Below are 16,402 nucleotides of genomic sequence, written 5' to 3'. Positions count from 1 at the left end.
TGTCTTTAATGATAGGAGTAACATTGATGCAACTGTAGGAGGAGACATCTCCACCATGGTAGTAAACGACATGAGATTGCATCTCCCAGTCTTCTACATCTTCACAAGAAGTAAGTACACTTAGAGCTTAAATTTACGAATTTGTTCGGGTTGATGACCTAAATCTCATAGGTCCTGTAGTTTGTAATTATAATGTACAACTGATTTATTTATTTAATAAAATGTGAAATATTTTATTTGAAATTTAGTAGCATTAACCCATAAAACCAATAAACTAATATCTAAGGTTATCTTCTGTAGCTTAAACATGTATGTAGAGACATACATGTGGATTATGTTTAAGTGATAATCTAAATGGTTTGTAGTAGATGGATAAAGCTGGATATCTTATCCTGGTGACACTATAAATACGACCTACTTTGTAGATGTTACAATTGTTGTAAAGTGCTACAAATAATTTGATCCTGATCATTCATGTAGAGACATGTGAGTGGAGGTATTGTATACAAAGGGTATAAGACCGAACCACGAAATGAATAGTCTCATTATATAACACCGTTAATAATAAAGATTTACATTTCACTAGGATGACCATAGGTGACATGACTTGAATCCCGAGTGAGTTGTGAACTCCTACCTATGAAGGCAGACTTTTGATTTGCATATGTGAGAGTGGCCAGTTCTCTGACTCAATATGTCTACCATTTTGGGGATTCATCTGATTGAAAATTTGGGAACACAGCTACACAAGACGAAATTCAGTCCTTCCCCAATGTTGGGGTAAGTAGATATATTTCTCCCTTAAGGATTGATTGCGAGGCTTGAACAATGTGGCACTACATCCTCTCTTGGCCCAAGAGGAGTTTGGTCACAGTTGGACTATGACTTATTGTTGATTAGAGGGACTTAGTGGTACTTAAGGAATTACATGTAACTACAGGGGAAAAACAATAATTCTGGCTCAACTGTACTTACAAGCAACTGTATATATGCAGTTTGAAGATTGCAGTTGTCGGTCTTTAGTAGAGTGACCGACAGTTAATTAATGTTGAGTAATTTAATTAATTATTCAAGTACCATTGGAGCTTTAAATCTATAGGTCTATAAAAGGTCCCCTCTATAACTCAATTGAGATTATTGAGAATTAATTTTGGATTAATTTTAGTTGTTCAAATTAATGGAGGAAATTAATTATATATGATATAAACAATAATGTATTTGATACATTGTAAAATAAAGTTTAATAAGAGAGGAATTAAATATTTGAATATGATTCAAATACTAATTATATGGATGAGATTTATATAATTATGTTTAGTATAAATGTGATTTATATTAAATACCATGCATTAATGAGAGAATTAAAAACTATAGGTTATATTGTATTTGATACAATATAAAAACTATAGGTTAATTATTAATATAGTTATATATACATATAATAAGTTAGTTATTATATATATATATATATATATAATTATTATTTAAATTAAATTTAGTTTAATTTAATTTTAAGTTTTAAAATTAAAGGGAAGGAAATAACTTCTCTCCCCTTCATTCTCTCCTCAATCAATCATGGAAAGGGGAGTTGAGGGGTTTTGATGTTTTCTTCTTCTTCCCAAGAGAAGATAGATTCTTGTGTAAGCTTTACATAAAATCTTCCCTGAAACTTTTCCTCTCAATTTCTTCTCTCCCTCCTCTAAAAGAAAGAAAGCCCACGCCTCCTACCAATTCTCTACCTAAAACAGAATAGCTCCGCTTGGTGGTGTCCTCATTGGGTATTCGTGATCAAGGTATTCGTGACAGATCGAGGAGGGATTTCGTGAAGACAGATTGTTTCTTCAAGAGTAAGTTGAATTCTAACCATTTTCCTCTCTTTTCTAAAGCATGTTGTCAATTATACTATATATATGCATAATTTTGTTGTTCTGTAAATTTTAATATGTGAAAATTGGGAATTGGGAATGATCCTGCTTCCATAGTGGACCTCACGGTTCCTTCAGAATTATCTACTTTTGTGAAACATATTTGTTCTGTAAAGGCTGAGCGAGCTTAGGAGCTAGAAGCTGCTGTGAATTATGTTGGGAATCAACAAAGCGGTCGGTTGAATAGTCATAATTATTGGGGCAACCAAGAGAACCATGGTCGGAGCAGTTCGAGTATGTCTTTGGAGGACATGGTGAAGAGTCTGGTCGAGTCTACCTTACAAATCAAGTAGAACCAGAAGTAGTTTCAACAGACTACTGCCATTTACATGTAGAGTATGACCACTCAGATCTCCCAGCTGATCGACGTGGTCAGCAAGCTGGACACTCAGTATAGGAAACTTCCTTACCAACTTGTGTTCAATGTGCATAATGTTAGTGCCATTTTTGCTGTCAGCTGCATTGAAAGCTCCCCAATGCCTATTTCTGAGCTTTTGATGGAGTCAATAGAGGCTGTAAGTGAAGGCGATGTTGAGGATGTTAAGAAAGAGATGAACATATTCCTAAGAAAACGTAGGGTAAGTTTTGATCCCCCTTTGAATTTAACATCTTATGTTCCTGATGCTCATTCCCCTTGTAGGTTTACTGTTGCTAAGGGAGTTATGCATAAAGAGAAGGTGCATTCTATTAAGTCTTTTGTTGAAAATAACCTTATTAGAAAGGGTAAGGAAATCTGGGCTGAGGTACCTTCAGAGTGAAAAAGACAAGAGAAAAAGGTCAAGTAGGAAGTAGTCCTTCCAAGTAATTTACCTACAAAGTAAGAAGAGGCAGGTACATTTTCTATGCCTTATGAGATTGCTACTAGAAAATTTGAACATGCGATGTTAGATATATGGTTTGTAAGAAACATAATGCCTAATCCTGTGTATGTTAATTTTTAGTCCCACATCTTACACCCTGCTGATATTTTGGTGTAGTTAGCCGATCATTCTCTTGTTAGGCTAGTTGGTTTGATTAAAGATATGTTAGTTTGAGTCAATGACCTAGTTTTACTTCTTATTTTTATGTGATAAATATGAATATTGATTCTTCTTCTTTTGAATTATCTATGCTGTTAGCATGACCTTTCTTAAAGAATGCTAAACTAATATTGATGTTGATAAGGGGAATTAACTCTTAGGCATGATGATAAATTTGATTTTTTTTTTTTTTTTTTTTGTTTCTAAAACTTCTGCTACTACTTATCCTGCATTTTCTAATTCTATTCTTTTTAAGATGATAGCCAAACTTCTAAGTTGGGGGTGGGAGATGGTGACTTGGCAAAGTTTGATGGATATGGATGATAGAGCCGAGTCCCATTGAGGATAACAACCTTAAAAAGTTGTGCTACCTAGAGGCAACCAGGATTTACATTTTTTTAATTACTTTCTTAGTATAGATTTCTTTTTCAGTTATTTTTATTTTTGATCAAGCTGTAGCATTTCTATCTTTCTTGATTATTAGGTTTTTGGTAGCACAATGAGAAGATGGATAGAATTATTTTTTTTATGAGTCATAAATAGGCCATCCAATGTGCCAACTTTCAGGGAAGATTTATATTTTCCTTGCATTTGTCCCATATTTTCTATTCTTTATCACATTGGGAATAATGTAGGATTTTAGGGTGGGTTGAGGGATGCATGTGTTCTAGCTGGAGCCCTTGCACACCTGAGCTTAGGCTATTTTGTTTGTGTGCTTTATATGCATGTTTGCTCATGTTATGTGGTTCGTTAATATGACTAGTTGATGATGCACTTCATTGTGATTTTAATTTGTATTGAATTATATTTGAGATGAATAATCATGATGTTTAGTCCTTTAAAAAAAAACTTTCTTATTTTTCATGCACGATTAAGTTCTTTGTCTGCCTATATTAGATCGTGCATGCTTAGAATCTTACGTTTGGTGATTTATGATTATTGCTTTAGATTGACATTGGATGTGTGACATTTAATCTTATGTTAATTGCTAAGAAGTGATAGGTAAGGGTAGCTTGTGAATCGACTGAGACAAGTGTTTCTCTACAACCTAGTATTGAACCAAACGAGTATTTAATTAGGAGCTCAAAAATTAAATATTCATCCTAATTTTGTCCTAGATTTTAATGCAGTTAGGACGACTTGAATTTGTATGTTTTTCATCAATTTGAATTGGAGTAATTAGTTGATTAGGATGAATTAATTAACTTTTCCAATTAGTTTAGTTAGGTTAAACAATTACTTGACTCCAGCAATGAAATTTCTAGGATCAAATACATTGAATAGGGGAAGTTTGTTATAACCCAATCTATGCTTTCTCATATTGAATCTCAACATTTTACTCTCTGCTTTTATTTTATGCAATTGAATTTCCTTACATCAAAACAAATTCCAAACCTCCCCCCTCCCAATCAGTTACCCTTAAGTGTAGGCTGTTTGATTGAGAAATTCAAGGGCTCCCTATGTTCGACCCATACTACCATTGCTACATTAATTTTAGTGAAAATAGTAAAAAAGTTATTTGGCCTGAATTTAGGCGACGAAATTCATCCAACCAAATTAGCATCGTTGCTAGAGAGCTAAGAAATTTCTCTTTTTAAAGTATTTTCAGTTCTTTATTTGTCCTTTGTTTTCTTTTCTTTCTTTGTATGACCTGAACCTTGAGCGGAAGGTTTCTAAACCCAAAGTTTCATTTTTAGAGAAAGTAATTTTTACAGAAAAGAAATAACATATTATGCATTTACATAAATTATAGCATGCTTAATTAAAAGGAAACTTTGGGTTTAGAAACCCTTACCTTTGAAGATCTTCTTCAAGAATTCTTCGATCAAGAAACGGAACTATTACGAAGGTGACCTTGGTATTCTTAGGTAGAGAATCTAGGAGTGGTGGACTCTGACTATATTGGAATAGTGAGGGAAGGATTGAGAGTAGAGAAGAGGATGAAGAATTTTTATTGATCTCTAAGAATAACAACTTTCACAGAATGTTGTCTGTCTTACACCTTGAAGAAGGAGAATATTTCCCTTTCAAAGACAACAAACACCATCCATCCACTTAACTCCCCCCATTAAAAAAAAAGTAGTTTTAATATTGTATCTTATACAATATAAGCTACAGTTTCTTTTCTCTCTCATATGACATTTAATATAAATCACATTTATATTAAATTTAACAATTATGAATCTAATTCATATAATTAATATTTGAATCATATTCAAATATTTAATTCCTCTCATATATGCTATAATGTATCAAATACATTATAATAATTATATGATATATAACTAAATCTCTCAATTAATTTTAACAATTCAAATTAATCCAAAAACTAATTCTCATTTAATCTTATTGAGCTACCTAAGGGGACCTCATGGACCTGTAGCTTGAAGCTCTAACGGTACATGAATAATTAATCAAACTCTTGAATTAAATTATTCACCATCCGTTAACTATCGAGCACTCCACTAAAGACTGACAGCTGCACTCTTCGCACTACAGATATATTTCTGTGTCCATTGGATATAACCAATCAACAGTACAATGACCCTTTCACAAATTGCTCGTAAGTACAGTTAGGCGAAAATTACCATTTTTCCCTTGTTATTACATCTAACTCCTTAAGTACCACTTACCCTTCTAATGAACAATAGATCATAGTCCAACTATGACTAAACTCCTCTCGGACAAGGAGAGGGTGTGACGCCACATTGTTCAAGCCCCGAAATTAGCCCTTAAGGGAGAAATTTATCTACTTACCTCGACCTCGGGAAAGGAGTGAATTCCTTCTTGTATAGCTGTGTTCCCAGCTCCCCAATCAGATGAATCTCCAAAATGGTAGGCTTATTGAGTTGGCGTTCTGGCCACTCTCACCCATACAAATCAAAGGACCGCCCTCATAGGTAGAAGTTCACAATTTACTCAAGATTCAGGTCATGTTACCTATGGCATCCTGGTGAAATGTAAGTCTCTATTATGAACGATGTTATCTAATGAGACTAAACATTTCATGGTCGGTTTTATAGAAACTCCTTTATATAGAATATTCTCACTCACATGTCTATACACGAATGATCAGGATCAGATCATTTGTAGCACTTTACAATAATTGTAACACCTACAAAGTAGGTCATACTCGTAATGTCACCAGGATAAGGTACCTATCTTTATCCATCTACTATAGACTATTTAGATTATCACTTAAACATGATCCACCCGTATGTTTCTAGATACATGTTTAAGCTACAAGATAACCTTAGATGTTAGTTTTGGTTTGTAGTTAATGCAACTAAAATATGGAATAAAATATCATATATTTTATTAAATAAACAATGAGTTTGTTCAAAAACATTTAAAAACTATAGGACCCTACGAGATTTAGGGCATCAAACCCAACAAAAATAGCTTTGGAAGAGCAAACCGTACGGAAGGAAAATTGGATGAAGAGCAATAAGAAAAAGAAGAAGAGACGATGGCCCAGTGATAGCTCTCAAAAAGAGCTATAATTCCTAGCTTAATTTAGGCTCGTTAATGGATTTTACGTGTTAAATATCTTATTTCTTAGGTATCGAGCAACCAAGAGGTAGAATTGACCAAGTGATGAGAAATGGGGTTAATTTGAAGCAATTTTGAGGTAATTTGAGCATCCAGGCTTCAATGGAGAGAGAATGACTATACTGCCTCTGATTAGAGCGTTGTGATGCTTATACATGCATAGCTCTAATGCCTGCACTATGTTGAATGGCAGAAGCTAAAGATGTAGGACATCTGAACGTTACCTTTGGCATTGCAATGCTGCGATGATTAACAGAATGCCAAGCATCCGCGAGCGCGTGCTTGTCGCAAGGGAGAGTCACATCATTGTTGCAACGCATGCCTAACGCTTGAGGGTTAGATCGACAAGAGCATTGCAATGCTCTTCCTAGCGTTGCAATGTTGAAATTGTATTATAAATATTTTCTTTCCAAATTAGGTATGGGGGAGGAGAGTTACGCCATCTTAGAGAGCATGTTGCTTGATTTTGGCCATTCCAGACCAAAAGTCATGACATTTCCTTTCCTTTTGAGTTGTATTTGTAAATCTTATCATTATGAGTTAGTTCGATGAATGCCACTTCATCAGTTTTTTAGATTTGTAGGGATTTTCTTGAACTCTTTGAGATTTCTTATTGATTTTTGATTGGATGTTTCTGTTTCTTTATAATTCCATTCTTTGGTTAAATTTTTAGCATAAGCATATAGAATTGATGAATTGAAAACTTGATTTCTGGTATGTTTGTCTTTGCTATGTATGTTTTTGGTGTCCATAATTGCATTGAAAACATGCTTAATTCAGTAGCAATAGGTTTTAGTTTAGTTTATGGCATGATGTCTAGGCTATCTAGAATTACCTAATTGATAACACAACCTAAGGATTGAAAATGCATTTTGATAGAATTGGCTGTTTTTGTTTAATGTATTAATCAATCCAAGAACATAATGCAATTAACTAAGTAAATTGCCTTTGTAATAAGCTTAGTTAATTTAGGGATTAACGACATGTTGATTCTCATTAGGGAGTTTGTATAGGTTGACCATACATTTGACTAGACTTAAGAAATAGTTAATTCAAGTATATTTTTCATAAGTAATCGATGATTAGATTCATAAAAAACCCTATGATCTATAAATCGATGAAGGTAATCTTATGTTCAATCTCTCTCTTTCTCAATCTATCTTACTTTTCTGCACTTTAATTTTCGCATTTATTTTTCCTGTCAATCAAACAACAAAACCTCATTTTTATGGCTTGCCATAGTCAAATTTAGCTTATAAGAAGATTAAATCGTAACCTCCCTGTGGTTCGACCCCGTACTTGCGACTATTGCTACATTTTTGTAGTGATAGGATTGGTTCGATGTATTATAAATTTCTTTTGATTCTTGGCTCTTTTCAGCAATTAAACGACATTGAAAAGGGGCTGCGAACACCCAACCTGAACAAGAGTGTACATTAAGGGACCTTACTATCCCTAATGTTGACCAACACCTTCTCTACATCAGATATATGGAGACTATGGGTAAATTGAGCTTAATTCTTGATTGATTCACTTATTACCTATTTTCTATGGTTTGGCAGGAGATGACCTGCACAAGCATTTGAATGAGTTTCATATTTTGTGCAATCATATGAGACTTCATGGCGTTACAGAGGAGTAGATGAATCTGATGGCCTTCCCATTCCCCACTCAACGACGATGCTAAGGATTGATTTTACTACCTTCCTGCTGGATTAATGACCTCCTGGGTTTAGATGAAGAAGTAATTCCTAGAAAAAATTTTACTTGCCTCCAGAGCTTTAGGGATCAAGAAAAAGATATAAGGTATCACCTAGTATGGAGGAACAACCCTGTATGAGTATAAGGAGTATTTTAAATGCCTCTGTGGAAGTTTTTCACAACATCAGATCTGTGATGCGCTCCTAGTACAATATTTCTAAGAAGGGGTTTGTCATTAATGATAGAAGTGTTATTGCTGCAGCTGTAAGAGGAGCCCTAGTTAATAAGACCCCTTCAGAGACTAGGGCACTCATCTTCACCATGATAGTAAATGTCCAACAATTTGAGACACGAGATTGCATCTTTCAGTCTTTTATATCTTAACAAGAGATAAGTGAATTTAGAGCTGAAATAGCTGAATTATATATTATGTGAAATAGGTTTGTTCTGCAAAGGCTCACCAAGCTCAAGAGCTAGTAGTTGAGGTGAATTATCCTGGAGTCAACTGATAGGTTAAACATGCATAAAACGGAAGCTAACAAAATCATTAAGCATTCTACTTACACTTAATTTGAGTTCAAAGCATGGTAAAAACATTTTTTTTTTCACAAAAGAGGGTTTCTAGAATGTATACCTTTGTAGATTCACTTCAATTCCTTGCTGAATACCATGAATTGGGTCTTTAAATCCTTGGTAGACCACTAAGAGGAGCTTCTCTACTATTCTCAGCCTTGGATTTGAGTGGTGGAACTCTTAATTGAGATAAATTAAGGTTGGGAATGGAGAGGTTTGAGAGAGTATCAAAACTCCAGAATTTTCAAAATACCAGCATGCAAATCTACTCCAGTTTCTGAAAAGTGAAGTATTTAACAAGTTTAAGCATGCAACCATTTAGTATTTAGGCTAATTGAAACTTCATAATCCATTAACTAAGTGGCCACTTCATAATCTAACACATAGGCCACTTAGTTAATGGATTATGAAGTGTCAATTTTGGGGTTAACCCACTTTCAAATTAAAATCAATTTTAAATTTGAAATTTAATCTAATTAATTTTATCTTAAAATTAAATTAGATAAAACTAAAATTCAATATTCAAAATTGAATTTTTTAAATTAAAATTTATTTATTTAAATAATTAATTAGTTAAACATATTTAATTAATTAAATAACAATTTAATATCAAGTATTAAATTAATAAAACACCTAATTCAAACATGAATCCTTATTTATGTAATCAATATTTAAATCAATATTTAAATATTTTAAACTCTCCAATTGTGTTTAATTTTGATAAAATTAAGCGTTTAATTATATCGAATAACTATATAAACTCTATATAATCAATATTTAAATCAATATTTAAACATTTTAAACTCTCCAATTGTGTTTAATTTCGATAAAATTAAGCATTTAATTATATCAAATATAATTATCCAAACTCTAAATTGAATTTGAACACTTCAAATTGAAACCCTTATTTTGGATTTGAATACCTCAAATTTGCTCAATTTTATAATCCAAGGTGAAATGTTTTACGAGCTAGTAGATGGACGTTATGGACTTATAGATCATGAGCTCCAACGATTTGAGATTAACTGCCTATACTCTTTAAACTGAATTAATCAATATTCGTTAACCACCGAGACATACCACTATAGCTTGATGGTTGCACTCTCCTCACTGTAGATATATTTCAATCCACTTGATTTAACCATGATTAGTAAGTCGATCCTTCATAGGTCGTTCGTATTTACAGCTAGGTCAAAATTACCATTTTATCCCTGTAAATACATCTATCTCTTAAGCTCCCACTATCCACTATTGAACAATTGGTTTATAGTCCAACTTATAAATCACGTCCCTCTCAACCACGAGAGGGCAGGGCCCCTTTGTTCAAGACCAGGAATCAGTACTTAAGGGAACAACCTATTTGCTAACCCTAAAATTAAGGGTGGAACTGAACACCTATTTGTTATATTTTTTTAATTAAAAAATGATTCGGTTCGGTTCAGTTTTAAATTCGATTTTGTTCTTTAAATTAAAAACAGTACAATTTTAAATTCGATTTTACTCTTTTTTTATATATATTAGTTAAAAACATTTTGATTCGGTTTCAAATTCGGTTTTCAAAATTAAAATCGAACTGAACCAAATTAATTCGGTTTTAAAATTTCTTCAAACCGGACTGAACAACATTTTTTGGTTTCATTGAGTTTTTGGTTCGGTTCGGTTCGATTTTTAGAAACAATTTGGTTTTTGCGGTTTGAATGACCACCCCTACCTAAAATGGGTAGGAGTGAATTTCATCTTGTAGGACTATGTCCCTAGCTATCTATCCGATCTTATCCCTAAAATTGGAGGCTTGTTGAGCAGTGCTATTGAACTACTCTCACCTATAAAAATCAAAGGATAATCTCAAATAAATAGGAGTTCATAGTTAGCTCAGGATTAAGATCGAGTTACCGCCAGGTTATCAAATTGAATAGTCAGTTTTAACAGTAAACGGTTGTTATAAAGAATTGACTATTTTTTGGTCCGATCTTATGCAAAACTCTTTTGCATAGGATGCCCCTACTCGCATGTCTCCATATGAATGATACCGGGATCACGTTGTTTGTATCATTATACAAAGTAGCCTTCATCTATAATGTCCCCAAGACGAGGTACCCAATCTCATTCATATACTTATAGACCCTTGTTTTGGCTATATACTACAATTTGATCCTCTTTTATATCTCTACATAAACAGTATTCATACTATAGCCATGGATTCGTTTATTGAATTTTTATTACATAATGCAATTTCAATAATACTTTTATTATGCTTCAATAATACTTTTATTGGTAAATAGAATATGTTTCCATGATTACGAACTGCAAGTTTTAGAACATTCCCAACATTAACAAATCGATCGGTTGTATAGTCACCACCGTTGGGGCAACTAGGGGAACTATAGTTGGAGCAGTTCGAGTATACCCTTGGAGGATATGGTGAAGAGTTTGACCGAGTCTACCTTGTAGATCAAGCAGAACCAGGAGCAGTTCCAGCAGACCATTGCCACTCACATGTAGAGTATGGCCATTCAGATCTCCCAGGTTGCTGATGTGGTCAGCATACTGGACACTCAGTATAGGAAGCTTCCTTCCCAACATGTGTCCAATGTGCATAATGTTTGTGCCATCTCTACTGTCAACTGCATTGAGAGCTCTCTAATGCCTATTTCTGAGCTTGTGATGGAGCCAATAGAGGTTTTAAGTGAAGGAGATGCAGAGGATGTTGAGAAAAAGATGACCATCTCGCCAAGAAGATGTGGGGTAAGTTTCAATCCACCTTTGAATTTAACATCTTATGTTCCTGTTGCTCCTTTCCTTAGTAGGTTTGTTGTTGCTAAGGAGTTGTGCACAAGAAAGAGGTGCATTCTGTTAAGTCTTCTGCTGATAAGAGCTCTACTAGAAAGGGCAAGAAATTTTGGGCTGAGGTACCTTCAGAGGGAAAGAAACAAGAGAAAAAGGTCAAGCAAGAGGTAGTCCTTCTAGGTAATTGGCCTACAAAGCAGGAAGACCCAGGTACATTTCTGTGCATTGTGAGATAGGTGATAGAAAATTTGAACATGCCATGTTAGATCCAAGGTCTGCAATAAACATAATGTTTGCTTTTTTGTTTGTTGGTTTTCAGTCCTACATCCCGCACCTTGTTGATATTTTGGTGCATTAGCTGACACTTTTATTGTTAGACCAGTTAGTTTGGTTATAGATATGTTGGTTAGAGTTGATGGAATAGTTTTTCCTTCAGATTTTTATGTGAAAAATATGAATGTTGGTTCTTCTTTTTTGAATTATCTGTCCTGTTAGGTCAACCTTTCTTAAAGACTACTAGGGCTAATATTGATGTTGATAAGGGGACCTTCAATCTTAGACATGATGATAAATTTGGAAAGTTTTTTGTTTATGAAACTCTCACTACTACTTATCCTGCATTTTTTAGTTCTATTATTTTTCAGGATGGTAGCCAACCTCCTAAGTTAAGGGTGGGAGATGGTGACTTGGAAACTTTGGATGGATATGAATGACAGAGCCGAATCCAGTCAAGCATAATGACCTTAAAAAATTATGCTACTAGGAAGTAGCTAGGATTTACATTTTTTTAATGTTTTCTTGGTGTAGTTTTTTTAGTTATTTTTACTTTTGATTGGGCATAAGTTTTTCTATCTTTCTTGATTATTAGTGTTTTGATAACCCAATCAAAAGATGGAGAGAATTACATTTTTTGATGAGGCAGAAATCATTGTCATCTAATCTACCAAATTTCAAGGAAGATTTCTATTTCCCATGCATTTGTCCCATATTTTCTATTCTTCATCACATTGAAAACAATGTAGGATTTTGAGTTGGGGGTGGGGGAATCAATATTTTGGTTAGAGCCCCTGAGCATCTTAGCTTGGACAACTTTATTTGTGTGATTTATATTCATGTTTGTTCATGTTGTGTCATTTGTTATTATGACTAGTCGATGATGCACCCCCTTCTAATTTTAATTTGTATGAAATTTTGATTGAGATGAATAATCATGATTTTTTTCCCTTTTAAAAAATCTTTCTTATTTTTTGTGCACATTTAGGTTCTTTGTTTGCCTATATTAGGTCGTACATGCTTAGAATTTTATTACTTAGCTTGTTTGTTTGTTGTCACCCCGATAGGCCCCATTAATGAGAGAGTGTCTTGCATGATATGTTAATATAATATTGAGGAGTGAGAATGATTTATTTTCCATTTTGAAAAAGAATTTGCAGATAAAAAAATATATTGCAATGAAAAGAAAACATCATAAAAAAAAATAAACTTGTAATGTTGTGCATGTCTAGAGACAGAAAGAGTTACTTTTATTATGATTATCGTGATGTGTGAGAGCTAATGCCTCTAGGTAAAATAAATGCAAGTTTAGGGTGCTAGAGTTTAATTTCAGGCACCTCTGTTGACATATTACTGCTTTGATTTTTCTTTGGCACTTGACAGTTAATGCATGAGCTATTGTAAGGGAAAATGAATTGAGAGCTATTTAAAACCATTGCAGGTTGCTAGAACTTAATTAGGAGGGCAATGAACTCACTGTTGCATGAATAAGTTTCAAATTGTGCTTTATTGATTGATTATGAGTTGATTGCATTGTTGAGTATAAGTAAATTGATTATGAGTTTATTGCATTGTTGAGTACAAGTAAATCCTAGCGAACTATTGAAACTTAAGTAACAAACCATGCAATTTGAGTGAAACTGGGTACTTTATTCTACCTTGCTCAAGGACAATCAAGAATTAAGTTGGGGGTGTTTAATAGCACTGAAAATGTGCTATCTTATCACACTTCAGGATTATTCTAGATTTTACGTGTCTATTTGGTTATTTTGTAGATTACAAGAACATTAAGGGTAGAAATGGGCATTAGAGACAAAATGGAGCAAAAACAGACTAAAATAAAGCCTAATTACATCAACCGGAAAGGAATAATAAAGAATTACAAGTTTTACCCCTGCATGCACAATGTGGCAGCACTTTATGGTGCCCTACTCGGCGTCGAAAAGGCAGACTGCTCCAAATTCGTGAAATGCATTGTGACGCTTTGAAGTCTGGACACACATAGTTTTCCGTCAGTGCTGTGGCGTTGCAGTTTAGCATAATCCCATTGTGCCGATTTTATAAATAGTTTGTTTAGCCGCCTAGGGTGAACTTTCTTCGAGTTCTATCGTTTGGAACTCGATTTCTCTCTATTTTCCTCTTCTTCCTTCCCAGTAGATGTATCAAACATTAACCCATTGATCGGCATGTCGATTCTGGGCTAAGGTAACATTTTTTAGCTTTGGTTTTAGGATCTTTTCTCTATTTTAATGTATTTGTGTGTTTCCGAACCAAGTTTCTTGTAATTATTTGATTCAATTTTGCTTTAATTTATATTATGATCATATAATCATATGCTTGGTGATTCATGATTATTGCTTTAGATTGACATTGGATGTGTGACATTTAATCTTATGTTAATTGCTAAAAAGCGATAGGTTATGGTAGCTTGCGAATTGATTGAGATAAATATTGTTCGAACCAACCTAGAATTTAACCAAACGAGTATTTAATTGTGAGGCTTGAAAATGAAATATTAAACCTAATTTTGCCTTAGATTTTAATGCAATTAGGAAAAATTAAATCGTATGCTTTTCGTCAATTTGAATCGACTAATTAGTTGATTAGGATGAATTAATTGGCTTTCCAATTAGTTTACTTAAGTTCAAACAATTACTTGACTCCCATCATGAAAGTTCTATGTTCAAACACGTTAAATACGCCAAGCTAGGCTTTCTCATATAGAATCTCAACCTTTTACTTTCTAATTTATTTTATGCAATTAAAATTCTTTGCATCAAAGAAAATTTCAAACCCCCTCCATCGGTTACCCTCAAGCTATAGACTATTGAAGGAACTCTTATCAAAGAGTACTTATGAGCGGAGGCAAGATCGTTCCAAATTCATTGTGATAGAAATACAAGCATTCACAAACATACATACAAGTTATGCATTTCAGAATAAATTATGGCGTACTTTCAAAAAATTGAATACAAAGAAACGATGGACTCACCTTTGAAGAACTCTTCCTCTGTCTATCTCCCGTTCTCGTCAAGAACAACACATCTCGCTATCACTACAAATGTCTACCCAAATCTCTCGCTATCGCTTAGCAAACGAACTGTCTTCTCCACAAATAATCAGCAACTAGGACACCACCACTTAGTGAGTGGGAGAGGACACCAATTCTCGGAGTGAGAATCCAAGAGGTGTGGGCTCTGTTGAATTTGATAGAGGGAAGGAGGAAAGAACAATTACACTCAACGACGAAGTAAGTGGGAGAGGTCTGTGTCTATCATATAGACTTGTGCTTGATCAAAAAAAGTGCACGATCGTTTAGGTAATGTAGGTCTGATCGTTTAGATGATCGTGTAGTGAAACTCGCTCAGGTGCATAATCGTTTAGTAAAAGCTATACGATCATTTAGACAGATGTGAGTGTACACGATCGTTCAGAAAAATACTTTGAACTGTCGTGTAGGCTCTTGATAATGGGCAGAAATTCACGTTATCATAGTGTTAAGTTCTTAAACAATACAGGCTTACGTTGATAAAATATGTTAAATTGCATCCAAAAAGCATTAAGTTTATTATATTGTGGCCACATGCATTCAACGCATAGGAACAGTTGATTTTTGTGTTTTTATGCAGACTATGCATTGACGCAAGGCGGAAATTGCGATCATAGGAAATCATTGGTCGAGCGTAGCATTACCGCAAGGTCTTGCGGTGATTGTGTTTGCAACCATTTTCCCAAGAATAATTGCTGCAACCTAGTCGGCGCAACATGGTGGGCGCATCTAGGTGAAAGACATAATTAATCACGATGGGATAGAAAGCTGATGACAGTCGAATCCGAATCAAGTTGACAGCCGCTGACGAAAAAGTACATTCATCTTTTCGATGACAAGTATTCGGCGCATCAGTCAGGAATTAAAGCCGTCCTATCTGTACAATCATGAGAGAGAAGCCACCTTTCACCCTGGAAGTTCTATAAATACCAAAGGCATCCTTCAGAAAAGGGGTTCAACAGTTTTTACGAGTTCACCGTTCTGTTCATAGTTTAGCCTTGTTCTTAGATTTTCTTTCATTTTATGGCGGACGTAAGAGAAGAAGGTTGTGCCGACGGATCGTTTTGGTAAGCTTGGGAGAGTGTCGGAAGCTGCCAGAATAGAGAGAGGGTCGACGCCTACGGAAGCAGAAATATCTTTGGAACCGAATAGTGATTGACAGTGTAAAAGCCTCGATCAGCAAGGAATTGCTACCAGGCTCTCTACCTTTATCTTCCATTATTATTTTGTACTCAAACTCATTTATAAAAATGAAATTTCCTTCTCTATATCTGTTCACTCTCTGTTATTTATGCATGAGTAGCTAAATCTGTTGAACGAGTTGAGAAGCATTTAGCTAACACAACTGGGAATCTTCATTTCATGCGATTATCGTGTATTATGTATGCTTCATTCGTCCATTAGAGATACTCGGGAGGGTAGTCTGTAGGGATCTAGGCTTGGGAAAGTCAGGTTAGAATCTAGGCTCAGGAGAGTCAGATTAGAACGCATAATCAAGAGATAGGAGCTTAGGAATAAGCACT

The sequence above is a fragment of the Benincasa hispida genome, chromosome 5 (genome assembly GCF_027475165.1).
Source record: "Benincasa hispida cultivar pf3 chromosome 5, pf3_genome.v1.1, whole genome shotgun sequence".
NCBI classification, from domain to species: domain Eukaryota; kingdom Viridiplantae; phylum Streptophyta; class Magnoliopsida; order Cucurbitales; family Cucurbitaceae; genus Benincasa; species Benincasa hispida.
This window is presented reverse-complemented; position numbering follows the sequence as displayed.